A 15,198-nucleotide genomic window follows, 5' to 3' on the forward strand; every position below is an offset into this window, starting at 1 on the left:
TTCATCAACGTATTCCCTGGAGAGACCGAGAGAAGGAGTAGCGAAGCTGCGACGAGGAACACTTTACTATCTGCTCCAGAGGAGAGAGCATTGCACAGCAGTCTCTACTTCCTCATCTCTCTCTGTGGTTGCCTGAATTCCCTTGTGTAAAACACTACATCGAAAACTTCTCTGAGGCAATGCGAACTCATGTGCCAGACAATCGTGCATTTCATTTACATCTGAAGCAAATGAGTAGGCAGATATCTCTCTGTGTCTCAGCCCTAAAGAAAGACAGTGCTGTCTCATTGAGACTTCATCAAGAGCTGTTTCTGTTTGTTACTGATTTGGCTTGTGATAAATGTGCTGTATTGTTTGTAGTTAGTATGCATGACAGAGACCTGCATCCCTGAAAGCTTTAGCTAACCTTTTCGCTTCAGAGTTCATATCTTGAATGAAATCTCTGTTACTTCCAGCAAACCAAACATCACTCCATCACATTCCTCCATGTATGAGTCATTCCTCCATTGGCGGAAACTGATGACTATTTCTCTATAAAACATTATCTAGCATCTCACCTCACGTCTCATCAAACCTGTTTGCATTTCACTCACATCTTCAGTGCTAGGCTTTTTAGCGAGCAGGAGACTGAGAGATGTAAAATGGCTCCCTTGTGTTCTACAGTTAAGCACTCTGAGTATCCTGTAATCTTTCGGTAATCGTCTGGATGGCCTGAGCTTTCCTGTAGCCCACTCGTTATCCCATCTTCCTGAGATGTGGCAGATTGGTACACTCTCTCATCTCACAACCTTCACCATTCACAGTAGCTTATGTGTTTACTCCATTGTATATCAGGCTTACACTTCTACACCAAGTATATATACCTCTCAATACAGTATGGATGTGAAACAAGTTTATTAATAATGTATAGTAAAACGATGAAGATATCTATTGTGAAATGTGTATATTAATTGCATCGTAACATGCTTACACACAACCATCTTGAAATATCGAACAGGCATTTCACTACCCTATACAAGAGCTGAGAAATCAGAAAAGAGGCTCAAACTAACCCAGGCTTTAGATAGCTGCGAACAGAGAGTGTCCCTTGAGTGAAAACTGCCTCATTTACATTCTGAGATGACCACCACTGTATTGTAAGGCTTAATCTATGAGTCCCCCAGGCCAGAGCCTCTCCTGGCCATTTACCAGACACAATACCCTCATAACAGACCGGGGTTTGCTGGACCCACACTAAACACTAAGAAAGTGTGTGGATATGCCCCAGTGTTACAGACACAGTTACACACACACAGAATCCCTCCCCCACCATTCTCCTGCTGTAGTTTTGTGTTGGAGCAAGCAACACAATGCTTCCCCATTTCCTCGGCTCTCTGCTAAAAACTAGGCCCCTTAAAAAATGTAAATGAAACCCTCGTTATCAGATTTTCAGGAGAATGGGGTTGCTAGAGGGAGGGGATGGGAACACGGGAACGTGGAAGCACCAAAGACGCAAATTAAAAAGAAGCAATTTTAACTTGGAGCCGTGAACAGCCGTCAACCCCGAAAAGCCCAATGCTAATTGAACGGAAGCATTCTTCACACATGGTAGTAGTGTCTTCAGGGCGCAGCGCGGAGGAAAGGGCCTGAATGGCGCTAAAAATAGACCCAGCGTCTTTTATTCTCTGTGTAACAAGCAGAGATAATTAGATATCATTTGATATTACACTCTATCTCCCTTAGATCTCTCCTTTCAATGCCATTACCTGATAGAGATACACACCATTTAGATGACTCTCCATTTCTACTGTACTTGGGTGGAAGATACCTCCACACGGTATCAATGGGCCTGTGATGAATGGAGCTAAATAGCGTTGCATGGTGGAATCAAAGACTAAATTCTATGGTATATATCATCCCCTTGGTGATAAGAGACTAAATAAACATCCATTAGTCAAACAAATGTTACCCGTGTATAATGGTTTCAGTGTGTGTGCGTGTGTGCATCCTGTCAGTCTGATTGCCTACCTGCATATGGGCATGTATGTGTCCACTCTTCCATCTGTCTGACTAATGTGAAATAGGAGACTGGCACTATTAACAGGCTGTATTCAGGCTGCTGTGTGTTCTCTGACCCTTTGACAAAACACAGATAGAGAGCTCTCTTAAATAATTGAGTGAACAAGCCAGGGGACATAGCAGGAAGTCCAGGCCACTATTATTACATCCGCTTCTGAACTGTAATGTACTGGACTCAACTCTTTATAATAACTGTACTGTACTGGACTCAACTATATATCATAACTGTACTGTACTGGACTCAACTCTATATCATAACTGTACTATACTGGACTCAACTATATATCATAACTGTACTGTACTGGACTCAACTTTATATCATAACTGTACTATACTGGACTCAACTCTATTACATAGCTGTACTGTACTGGACTCAACTCTATTACAGCGCTGTACTGTACTGGACTCAACTATATATCATAACTGTACTGTACTGGACTCAACTCTATTACATAGCTGTACTATACTGGACTCAACTCTATTACATAGCTGTACTGTACTGGACTCAACTCTATTACATAGCTGTACTGTACTGGACTCAACTCTATTACATAGCTGTACTGTACTGGACTCAACTCTATTACATAGCTGTACTGTACTGGACTCAACTCTATTACATAGCTGTAATGTACTGGACTCAACTCTATTACATAGCTGTACTGTACTGGACTCAACTCTATTACATAGCTGTAATGTACTGGACTCAACTCTATTACATAGCTGTACTGTACTGGACTCAACTCTATTACATAGCTGTAATGTACTGGACTCAACTCTATATCATAACTGTACTATACTGGACTCAACTCTATATCATAACTGTACTATACTGGACTCAACTCTATTACATAGCTGTACTGTACTGGACTCAACTCTATTACATAGCTGTACTGTACTGGACTCAACTCTATTACATAGCTGTAATGGACTGGACTCAACTCTATATCATAACTGTACTATACTGGACTCAACTCTATTACATAGCTGTACTGTACTGGACTCAACTCTATATCATAACTGTACTATACTGGACTCAACTCTATTACATAGCTGTACTGTACTGGACTCAACTCTATTACATAGCTGTACTGTACTGGACTCAACTCTATTACATAGCTGTAATGGACTGGACTCAACTCTATTACATAGCTGTACTATACTGGACTCAACTCTATTACATAGCTGTACTGTACTGGACTCAACTCTATATCATAACTGTACTATACTGGACTCAACTCTATTACATAGCTGTACTGTACTGGACTCAACTCTATTACATAGCTGTACTGTACTGGACTCAACTCTATTACATAGCTGTAATGGACTGGACTCAACTCTATTACATGCTGTACTGTACTGGACTCAACTCTATTACATAGCTGTACTGTACTGGACTCAACTCTATATCATAACTGTACTGTACTGGACTCAACTCTATTACATAGCTGTACTGTACTGGACTCAACTCTATTACATAGCTGTACTGTACTGGACTCAACTCTATTACATAGCTGTACTGTACTGGACTCAACTCTATTACATAGCTGTACTGTACTGGACACAACTCTATTACATAGCTGTACTGTACTGGACTCAACTCTATATCATAACTGTACTGTACTGGACTCAACTCTATTACATAGCTGTACTGTACTGGACTCAACTCTATTACATAGCTGTACTGTACTGGACTCAACTCTATTACATAGCTGTACTGTACTGGACTCAACTCTATATCATAACAGCAGACTGGACAATGGAAACCTATCCCTGGGGATGATTTTACTTTCCTTTCCTCGGCTCTGGCCCAAACCTTTTGAGTGTCCATCCATATTACAGCGGTGAATGCAGATGTGTAATGTGCACATGAAAAGGAAACACATGGGGCTGAATGGAGGGAAATCGTGTTCATGATAGCTGAAGTCACTTTGCTATTGTTAATATGTCTGTATTCATGAGTTTGGTCACGTCCGCAGTGCGTAATACAAAAACTGATGCATCTGCATAGAGATCAAAATAACCAACCTTGATGCTGTCCTGTCTCTATGGACAACAAGTACACATGTTCCAGCAGATTGAGGGTCATGTGAGTTATACAGACATGAGTTGTTCAGCACTCATATGGAGTTGTCCCAAAACATGTAGCGTCTTCGTACCCATAATGACTATGTACTCTCTTTATACTTGCTAGCCCACATGGTGTGTGTGTGGTTGTCAGTATTGGCTTGGGAGTATGCTAATGAGAAAGCCTGAATAGGATCTGAAACTGATGCTGTTCCACTGGCTTACCTCCCATCCACTCTGGGAGTCCCACAGCTGTCAAACTGAGAGAGGAAGACAACCCCTCTCCCATCCCTCTGCCTGTCTCCTGGCTCCACCTGGGTGAATGACGGAACGAGAGCTGCTGAAGGGATGAGACCTGGTGCTCCGCTAGGCTAGGTGTTACCCCAGGGAGAAGCAGCCTTGATGGGGGTTAGGGAACCCTGCTGATACTGGAGCACACCTGTTAGACCTGCAGAAACCTGGCCCTCATGGGAGGATAAAGGATAAAGCTGTGTTGGGGGAGTGTGTGTGGGGGGGTAGTTGTGTGTGTGTGTGTGTGTGTGTGTGTGTGTGTGTGTGTGTGTGTGTGTGTGTGTGTGTGTGTGTGTGTGTGTGTGTGTGTGTGTGTGTGTGTGTGTGTGTGTGTGTGTGTGTGTGTGTGTGTGTGTGTGTGTGTGTGTGTAGGTGTGTGTACGTGTGTGTACGTGAGTAGGTGTTTGCTATACCTTACATCAAAGCATTAAGCAACAATCGTCTGTCTCAGGGAACTCCCCTCTCCCGGTTGACGGCATCTCTACAAACAGCCGATTACAAACAGCACGAAACCTTCTCTTATGGAGTAAGGAAACATTGCTAGAGATTACAGTTAAGGATATTCTGCTCACACCTCATCTTCCCCTTCACTCGTTTTGCCAGTTGTTTACTGTATCTCTTCACATTGACTCAGGTCTTAGTCTCGCTGTGGGGGTAACTAAGGCTGCAGTGGAGTGGTTAGCCTGTAATCCTGAGGAAAGCCTGTAGTTGCTGGCTGGAGGCTTCAGTGTCTTAACTGTGGATCTCTGAACCTCGACATGTCAATACAAAAGTAATCCTTGACACTGGATACAGACTGGGATACCAGATGACAACATAAATCAGTGTCTTACCCTAGCTAGAAGACATGTTTCTAGTCTATGCTATCGGTTTAATATGGATATCTCTGATGCAATATGGCCCACGTAGGAATTTTGGATCAACTGCAGTGAATCATTTGGAACATTATTTTGCTTCTACTTGGAATTCTGAAATGCCTTGTGGGAAATTGCCGGTTGTTGTTTCTCATGCGTCTCGTTGTTTTCCTCAAGCTGTGAAAATGAATTTGCTTATTTGTGGACAATAACTGAAATTTGAATGTGAATGGGAGAGGGAGGGGTTTCTGCAGTGGCTGATGTTCTCGGTTTTCCCTCCCTCGGCCCTTGGGAACAAGCCAGCATTACTGATCAGTATTGCACTACACTTTACTATGAACCACATGATTAAATATATTGCATTGTATATCTATGATGAAACATGCAAATTACAGGCAGTGTCGTGTCTACAGCAGACACCCAGATCTGTCTCATTCTCTCATTGTGTATAACTGCAATTAGCAAACAAACATGTTCAAATGACACATAAGAAGTGTATACACCACACAACACTCAGATTTATGAACATCATGCTTGGTGTTTGGGATTCTGTTTTTCTCTATATATTGATGACTATATTTCAATGTTACTTTTGATTTGGGTGATAATGCTGCCAGAGTTTGATGTATAGATTGCATAGTTAGCTGATTCCCGCCAACAACCAACGTCTATGATTAGGGTTGCAAAACCTCAATACATTTCACAAAATTCCCAGGTATTCCAAAACTGTTGGATTCCCTTCTTGTTCCCTCCTGATTCTGGGAATCTTCTAACCAGGATTTCTGGAAAACCTGTGAATTTTGGGAAAGTAACTGGATTTTTTGCAACCCTAGCTATGATCATTGTCCATGATAGAAACATTTAGTCAAAAGCAGACTATTATGTAGGACATATTTGTAGCTAATTAGCAGCTAGTTTTGATAGAAAGCACTAGAAGCTCATGGTCTCTAGTTCTATAGAGGTATTATTTACTGTTCTCTAAAAGCATAACCATTTAGAGAGGATGAGACTTGAACAAATCCAGGATATTAGTCATTTTCTTCAGGGCTAAAATGCAACAGCAAACAAAACTGTTCTGCCTATGTATATTTCACTGAACAAATGAATGCATCATTTATAAAGGCCTCATCACTTATTGAAGTATCACATAGGCCCTTCGTAGATGAGGTGGTCGGGGAGGTTTGGGGGATGCATCGATTTGAAGGATGAATCAATTTGGAGGAGTTACCTGTTGCTCAGATTTTTTAAATCTTGTCAGACTACAAGGCTCATAAAATCATTTTAGACCCAAGCCACCCCCTGTACCCGGACTTTGAAAAAAAAACACAACTAGACAACAATTTGTGCCAGGTGTGAAATCCCTCCTAAATAGCTCGGGCTAATGTTCCTATCAACCCAGTAAGGCCAGCAGGCTAGTAACTTTTTGTTGGTATGTAACTGTTATGAAAGTTATATTGTCCATTTATTTGTAATTAAAACACCACTTTAAACGTGCACATGACACTGCAACAAAATGTCCCCAAGGGGACAATAAAGTCAGTACAGGTAACCTTTACAAGTGTGTGGTGTGAAATGGAAATTGCATATCCCTGAGAATGGGGACACAGCCAGAGATCAGCCATTATTGATGGCAACCCTGGAGCAATTAGGCGACCCTGGAGCAATTAGTGTTGAACACCTTGCTCAAGGGGCAGATGGACAGATTTTTCACGGCTCGGGGATTCAAACTATGTACCTTTTAGTTACCGGCCCATTGCTCTAACCGCTAAGCTACCTGCCACCCACTGTGTGTGTGTGTGTGTGTGTGTGTGTGTGTGTGTGTGTGTGTGTGTGTGTGTGTGTGTGTGTGTGTGTGTGTGTGTGCGTGCGTGCGTGCGTGCGTGCGTGCGTGCGTGCGTGCGTGCGTGCGTACACTAGTTCTCAGGGCTGTTGAGTAAGGGTTTTTCTGCAGTCACGTCCAGACTTGCTGGCTACAACACACCTCTGTTTGTTGGCAGATGTGATGACTTGCTGTTGTGTATAGGTCTCATGTACACACTAACACATTCCTCCACTAAACTCCACCTGATTGGATGGTTGAGCCCTGCCTTTTGTAACTGATTGACTCTTTCGAGTCAATCAGTCCTTCATTCAGCTTTGGAAATATTTGCACTGTTTAATCTGGCAGTGTGAAGTGTATATCAATTAAGGAACTGATATGTTGTGAAATGGATGGCAGGCAAAGAGAGGTGATTTTAATGACTTGGAGAAAGTGCATGTGGATGTTGGGGTTAGATAACTTCCCAGGTCAGGAGGAGTAAAGGGTGGAGCCAGGAAGGGGGGAAGAAGGGAGGGAGAAAGAGAGAGTGGGAATGAAGGATCAACAGAGGTCAAGAGGGTTGACAACATTGAAAGAAGGGGTCAGAAATGTTGAAGTATTGCTGTCTACTGGTGTGACTAAGTTTCTCCTCCATTACACACACACACACACACACACACACACACAGGTGAGCATTCTGACGGACCAGGTGGAAGCTCAGGGTGTAAAGATCAGTGATCTGGAAGTTCTCTGGAGGAACACCAACACAAGCTAAACTCTACAGAAGAGATGCTGCAGCAGGTAAGGACCTCACACACTGGTCCTCTTCCATTCATACAAACCTTTGAACCTCAACCTTATTCACAGTCTCAGTTTAGACTGGCTTCGGTATGATATCAACTTCCTCGTTTTGTGTGGTTATCAGGTTCACTTCCGTATCTTCCCGTTTCTATTCAAATTGGGATCTGAAAGTCTGCATCACAGCAGCACAACTATTATGCCTTCTCCCTTAGACTGACATCATGACATTTGCTTTATGTGTGACTAGAATACTTTAAAATAATGCATGTGTGAGCATGTGACATCCAAAGCTTTCATCTACTACTTTGTATTTTAAGACTAGCACACATCCATGGTAAAAAATACTCCTCATACAGTGTGTGTGGTTAATTACAGAAAGTAAGATCCTAATCCTAAGGATGGTTAGTAGTCTGAGTGGTGCAGTTACACTCCTCTCAGTTAGTCTGACACATTCCCAGCTCCACATTACTGGGCTCATGGCTTCTGACTCAGAGGGCATTCTAAATGGCCTCATGGGGATGGACTGTGGAGATAGATGTACGATTGTGCATATGTTTGTGTGTGCGAGTTTGCAAGTGTGTGCGAGTGTGTGCATGTTTGTGTACATGTGTACACCGTGTATGTGTTTATTTGTTTATGGATGTACATCTGTTTGTGCATCCATATATTTGTGTGTGTGCGTGTGTGTGTTGATGTATCAGTAATAATTCATTGAGTGGAAGCTATGTGTCCCTATGGGCCAGTATACTGTAGAGGAGGATACACAGACAGCTACATCAACAAGACAGTTCAGCTACTGGGACATGACATAATGGTGTAATTAGGGAGTATACAGCTACAGTGGGTGTAACGGTTCTCCTCTTCCTCTTCATCCGAAGAGGAGGAGCATGGATTGAACCAAGACGCAGCGTTGTAACTTGACATGATGAATTTATTTAACAAGACGAAAAAACACGAAAACACTTTAACAAACTACAAAACAACAAACGACGTAGACGCACCTGAACATAAGAACTTACATAACACGAAGAACGCATGAAACAGGAACAGACTACATAAACCGAACAAACGAACAAACAAACCGTGGCTTAGTGCATGGTGCCGGAACTGGAGGCACTGGGCTGGAGACACGCACCATAGGAAGAGTGCGTGGAGGAGGAACAGGGCTCTGAAAACGCACTGGAAGCCTGGTGCGTGGTGTAGGCACTGGTGGTACTGGGCTGGGGCGGGAAGGTAGCGCCGGAAATACCGGACCGTGCAAGCACTGGCTCCCTTGAGCATTGAGCCTGCCCAACCTTACCTGGTTGAATGCTCCCCGTCGCCCGACCAGTGCGGGGAGGTGGAATAACCCGCACCGGGCTATGTAGGCGAACCGGGGACACCATGCGTAAGGCTGGTGCCATGTAAGCCGGCCCGAGGAGAAGCACTGGAGACCAGACGCGTTGAGCCGGCCTCATGACACCTGGCTCAATGCCCAATCTAGCCCTACCAGTGCGGGGAGGTGGAATAACCCGCACCGGGCTATGCACACGTACAGGAGACACCATGCGCTCTACTGCGTAACACGATGTCTGCCCGTACTCCCGCTCTCCACGGTAAGCCTGGGAAGTGGGCGCAGGTTTCCTACCTGCCCTCGGCCCACTACCTCTTAGCCCCCCCCCAAGAAATTTTTGGGGTCTCTTCTCGGGCTTCCAGCCACGTCTCCTTGCTGCCTCCTCATACCACCGCTCTTGGGCTCTCGCTGCCTCCATCTCCTCACGAGCGCAGCGATATTCCCCAATGTGAGCCCAGTGTCCTTTTCCCTCCAATACTTCCTCCCAAGTCCATGAGTCCTGATTTCTTGGCCGCTGCTCAAACTTGCGCTGCTTGGTTCTGGATTGGTGGGTGGTTCTGTAACGGTTCTCCTCTTCCTCTTCATCCGAAGAGGAGGAGCATGGATTGAACCAAGACGCAGCGTTGTAACTTGACATGATGAATTTATTTAACAAGACGAAAAAACACGAAAACACTTTAACAAACTACAAAACAACAAACGACGTAGACGCACCTGAACATAAGAACTTACATAACACGAAGAACGCATGAAACAGGAACAGACTACATAAACCGAACAAACGAACAAACAAACCGAAAACAGTCCCGTGTGGCGCAACGTACATAGACACAGACACAGGAGACAACCACCCACAACAAACAGTGTGAAAACACCTACCTTAATATGACTCTCAATCAGATGAAATGAAAACCACCTGCCTCTAATTGAGAGCCATATCAGGTCACCCTTAAACCAACATAGAAACAGAAAACATAGACTGCCCACCCAAACTCACGTCCTGACCAACTAACACATACAAAAACTAACAGAAAACAGGTCAGGAACGTGACAGTGGGGAGAACAAGTATTTGATACACTGCCGATTTTGCAGGTTTTCCTACTTACAAAGCATGTAAAGGTCTGTAATTTTTATCATAGGTACACTTCAACTGTGAGAGACGGAAAAAATCCAGAAAAGAAAAAATCCAGAAAATCACACTGTATGATTTTTAAGTCATTAATTTGCATTTTATTGCATGACATAAGTATTTGATACATCAGAAAAGCAGAACTTAATATTTGGTACAGAAACCTTTGTTTGCAATTACAGAGATCATACGTTTCCTGTAGTTTTTGACCAGGTTTGCACACACTGCAGCCGGGATTTTGGCCCACTCCTCCATTCAGACCTTCTCCAGATCCTTCAGGTTTCGGGGCTGTCGCTGGGCAATACAGACTTTCAGCTCCCTCCAAATATTTTCTATTGGGTTCAGGTCTGGAGACTGGCTAGGCCACTCCAGGACCTTGAGATGCTTCTTACGGAGCCACTCCTTAGTTGCCCTGGCTGTGTGTTTCGGGTCGTTGTCATGCTGGAAGACCCAGCCACAACCCATCTTCAATGCTCTTACTGAGGGAAGGAGGTTGTTGGCCAAGATCTCGCGATACATGGCCCCATCCATCCTCCCCTCAATACGGTGCAGTCGTCCTGTCCCCTTTGCAGAAAAGCATCCCCAAAGAATGATGTTTCCACCTCCATGCTTCACGGTTGGGATGGTGTTCTTGGGGTTGTACTCATCCTTCTTCTTCCTCCAAACACGGCGAGTGGAGTTTAGACCAAAAAGCTCTATTTTTGTCTCATCAGACCACATGACCTTCTCCCATTCCTCCTCTGGATCATCCAGATGGTCATTGGCAAACTTCAGACGGGCCTGGACATATGCTGACTTGAGCAGGGGACCTTGCGTGCGCTGCAGGATTTTAGTCCATGACGGCGTAATGTGTTACTAATGGTTTTCTTTGAGACTGTGGTCCCAGCTCTCTTCAGGTCATTGACCAGGTCCTGCCGTGTAGTTCTGGGCTGATCCCTCACCTTCCTCATGATCATTGATGCCCCACGAGGTGAGATCTTGCATGGAGCCCCAGACCGAGGGTGATTGACCGTCATCTTGAACATCTTCCATTTTCTAATAATTGCGCCAACAGTTGTTGCCTTCTCACCAAGCTGCTTGCCTATTGTCCTGTAGCCCATCCCAGCCTTGTGCAGGTCGACAATTTTATCCCTGATGTCCTTACACAGCTCTCTGGTCTTGGCCATTGTGGAGAGGTTGGAGTCTGTTTGATTGAGTGTGTGGACACGTGTCTTTTATACAGGTAACGAGTTCAAACAGGTGCAGTTAATACAGGTAATGAGTGGAGAACAGGAGGGCTTCTTAAAGAAAAACTAACAGGTCTGTGAGAGCCGGAATTCTTACTGTTTGGTAGGTGATCAAATACTTATGTCATGCAATAAAATGCAAATTAATTACTTAAAAATCATACAGTGTGATTTTCTGGATTTTTGTTTTAGATTCCGTCTCTCACAGTTGAAGTGTACCTATGATAAAAATTACAGACCTCTACATGCTTTGTAAGTAGGAAAACCTGCAAAATCGGCAGTGTGTCAAATACTTGTTCTCCCCACTGTATATACTGTCTGTGCCTTAAACTGGCCCTGCTGATCTACTATGAACTAGATGTCTCTCATGATATTTACTAAATATGACTTCCTATAGATTCACATAATTTTCATTATGTGGCTTTGATTTGTTCGGGATGGATGAGCCCATTAGCTCCCATTAATCAAGCTGGTGTCAGTTGGTCTAATGGCTATATAAAATATGTGCCGTATTCAATAGACGTTTTGGTGTGCGTGTCCTTGCATGACACATGCTACCATGAGCCTCAAAAACAATTATATCTTCTCAACAGTGTCAACGCAGGATTTAAGGTATGCTGGAACTGTCTGTAAAAAGTATGAATTATTATTCAGTATCCCCATGGCCAGCATCAATTATTATTCAATATGGGAGATTAGTTTTACAGTGTGACAGTGTCCCTCTCCAACCCTGGACCTCAGCTCCTATGGAACTGAGAAGGGGTAATTGAAAACCATATTGGCAAATTCTACATATTTGGGGGTGAATAATGGAAAAAAATTAACCAGGTTTGTTACCACCAATAAGGTATACTCTTAGAAAAAAAGGTGCTTTTTCAAATCAAATTTTATTGGTGACATGCGCCGAATACAACAGGTGTATTTATGCTTACTATATAGAACCTAAAAGGCTTCTTCAGCTGTCCCAATAGGATAACCCTTTAAAGAACCCTTTTTGGTTCCAGGTAGAACTCTTTTGAGTTCCATGTAGAACCCTTTCCACAGAGGGTTCTACATAGAACCCCAAAACGTTCTACAAAGAATCCCAAAAAGTTCTACCTGGAACCAAATAAGGTTCTCCTGGAACCAAAAAGGGTTCTCCTATGGGGACAGCCGAAGAACCCTTTTGGAACTATTTCTTCTAAGAGTGTAGGGGAGTCACAAATATCCTCAAACACCCCATGTAAAACTCCATATACAGCTGTATGTCGTTTCCCACACTCTTGTTGCCATAGCAACCCAGCAACCACCACCACCATCAGCACCTCACTCATTCTCCCAGATCCCCCCTCAGTAAAGTCTGTCTCCCAGATCCCCCTCAGTAAAGTCTGTCTCCCAGATCCCCCTCAGTAAAGTCTGTCTCCCAGATCCCCCCTCAGTAAAGCCTGTCTCACATCACATAGCATGTAAAAATACACACTCCTCTCAAAACATTGCAAAAGATGAGAGAACCATATGGATGAAGGGAAGACAACGTGTCCTTGTCCTTACCCACCTTCACAGATCTGTTCTAGCTAACAAAAGGCCACTGCAGTTTGCTTTGACGAACAAAGACAACCTGTATGTTCAGGTGGCGTTCCCATGATGTGCTATGTCTGAATAATTCAACACAACCATAGTGTGACACTGAAGCAACAATGAAACAACGGTCAGGCAACATTTGAGTTTGACACTAAATTAATGTCTAGCCTTTCCCTGTGTCCTTATATTTACATTATTTACCAGATGCTCTTATCCAGAGCCACTTACATTACAGGAACAAGTAGGGTTAAATGCCTTGCTAAAGGGTACCTCAACAGATTTTTAATCTAGTCGGCTCTGGGATTCAAAACAGCAAACTTTCAGTTACTGGCACAACGCTCTTAACCGCTAGGCTACATGCCGCCCTTTTGCCAGGGTTCATGCACTTTCCTTATCATGTGATGATACTGCATATCTCATGTCACTGTATATCTCTGTAGACACACATCGGCCTATGAATAATTTGGCGGCGTTCCTGAACACAGCACACATTAGGCAGCATGCCTCACACACAGGAACAGGGCATTAATACTGTATCACAACTGATCTGAGTACAGTCAGTGGATGGAGAGAGGACTGTATGACATTTTGCCCAACACCCTGGCTTAACTCCTCTCCAGTTCACATTGACCTGTGTGTGACAGACTCCCCAGTGGGTATAGTAGGAAATAGTTTGCCCTCAGGCTAGGACGGCAAACACTGAATTCTCTCCACTGGAATGCACGTGCATTCACACACACACGCACACACGCGCAAACACACGTGCACACACGCACACACACAGTTCCTAATTCCTGTTAATAACCAACCCTCAAAGTGAAAAATCGTAACTCCAGATAAATAAACAATAAACATGAGTGGGTGCTGGCGGCCATTCATTGTGTAGAGGCATTAACTTAAACTTTATTCAAGAAATATAAACACCAACAATAAAAAAGAAGATAAAGAATGTGGCTATAAGCCCACATAAACCTCCTCCAGTTCTTTTGACTTACCCTCTTGAATTTCATTACACAACCAAATAATGATGTAAAAAAAGGAAATAACAATAATAACTGTAAAATGTTTATATATAATACAGTATGTACATTAAGGAAGTGCAGAATAAAAGAGGAGAGACAGAGAGAGAGGGGGAGGGAGGGAGAGGGAGGCAGAGAGAAAGAGAGAGAGAGAGAGAGAGAGAGGGAAGGAGAGGGAGAGAGAGAGAGAAGAGAGCGAAAGAGAGATAACAAGTAACATATCGTCCCTCACGAAGGATGCAGCACCCCCCCCCCAATTAAGATATCACGTGTGACTATCATGTGTGACCACAGATTATCCATGATATTGACCAGATATGCAAATGGCCGCTCTAACAATGATTATAAATGTCTTTAAAAATGGAAGGCAGTTAGCCTGGGTACCAGTCCGGGGCTTGACATTCAGGTAAATTTGCCAGTGGCACACCGGGCCAGTACCAGAAAATGACTGGCCTGGGCCAAGATCACAGCAAGTTATGCACGCAGAATTTAAATCGTGGTTGATTTCATGTTTTATTTGCAGTCTGGGCAACTACATTATATTATTACGTCAAACCATCAAATCTGATATTTACACTGATTGTTTGGAAAGCAAAAATTCAACCATCCCCCTCTCAATGTTGACATATAGCTTATATTAAACTGTTTAAAATGTAATATTCCCTCCAGAAATGATGAGCCCAATAACATATTGATGAAAAGCAACAATGCTAGAATAAAGATAGAAAATCAGAAGGTCAATGGAATGGAAGAGGACTGCAGAGAGTGTTGGTGTTGATGATGGGTGAAGAGAGATGTGCTTGGTAATGGAATGGAAGAGGACTGCAGAGAGTGTTGGTGTTGATGATGGGTGAAGAGAGATGTGCTTGGTAATGGAATGGAAGAGGACTGCAGAGAGTGTTGGTGTTGATGATGGGTGAAGAGAGATGTGCTTGGTAATGGAATGGAAGAGGACTGCAGAGAGTGTTGGTGTTGATGATGGGTGAAGAGCGATGTGCTTGGTAATGGAATGGAAGAGGACTGCAGAGAGTGTTGGTGTTGATGATGGGTGAAGAGAGATGTGC

This window comes from Salvelinus namaycush, chromosome 30 (assembly GCF_016432855.1).
Source record: "Salvelinus namaycush isolate Seneca chromosome 30, SaNama_1.0, whole genome shotgun sequence".
Lineage (NCBI taxonomy): Eukaryota > Metazoa > Chordata > Actinopteri > Salmoniformes > Salmonidae > Salvelinus > Salvelinus namaycush.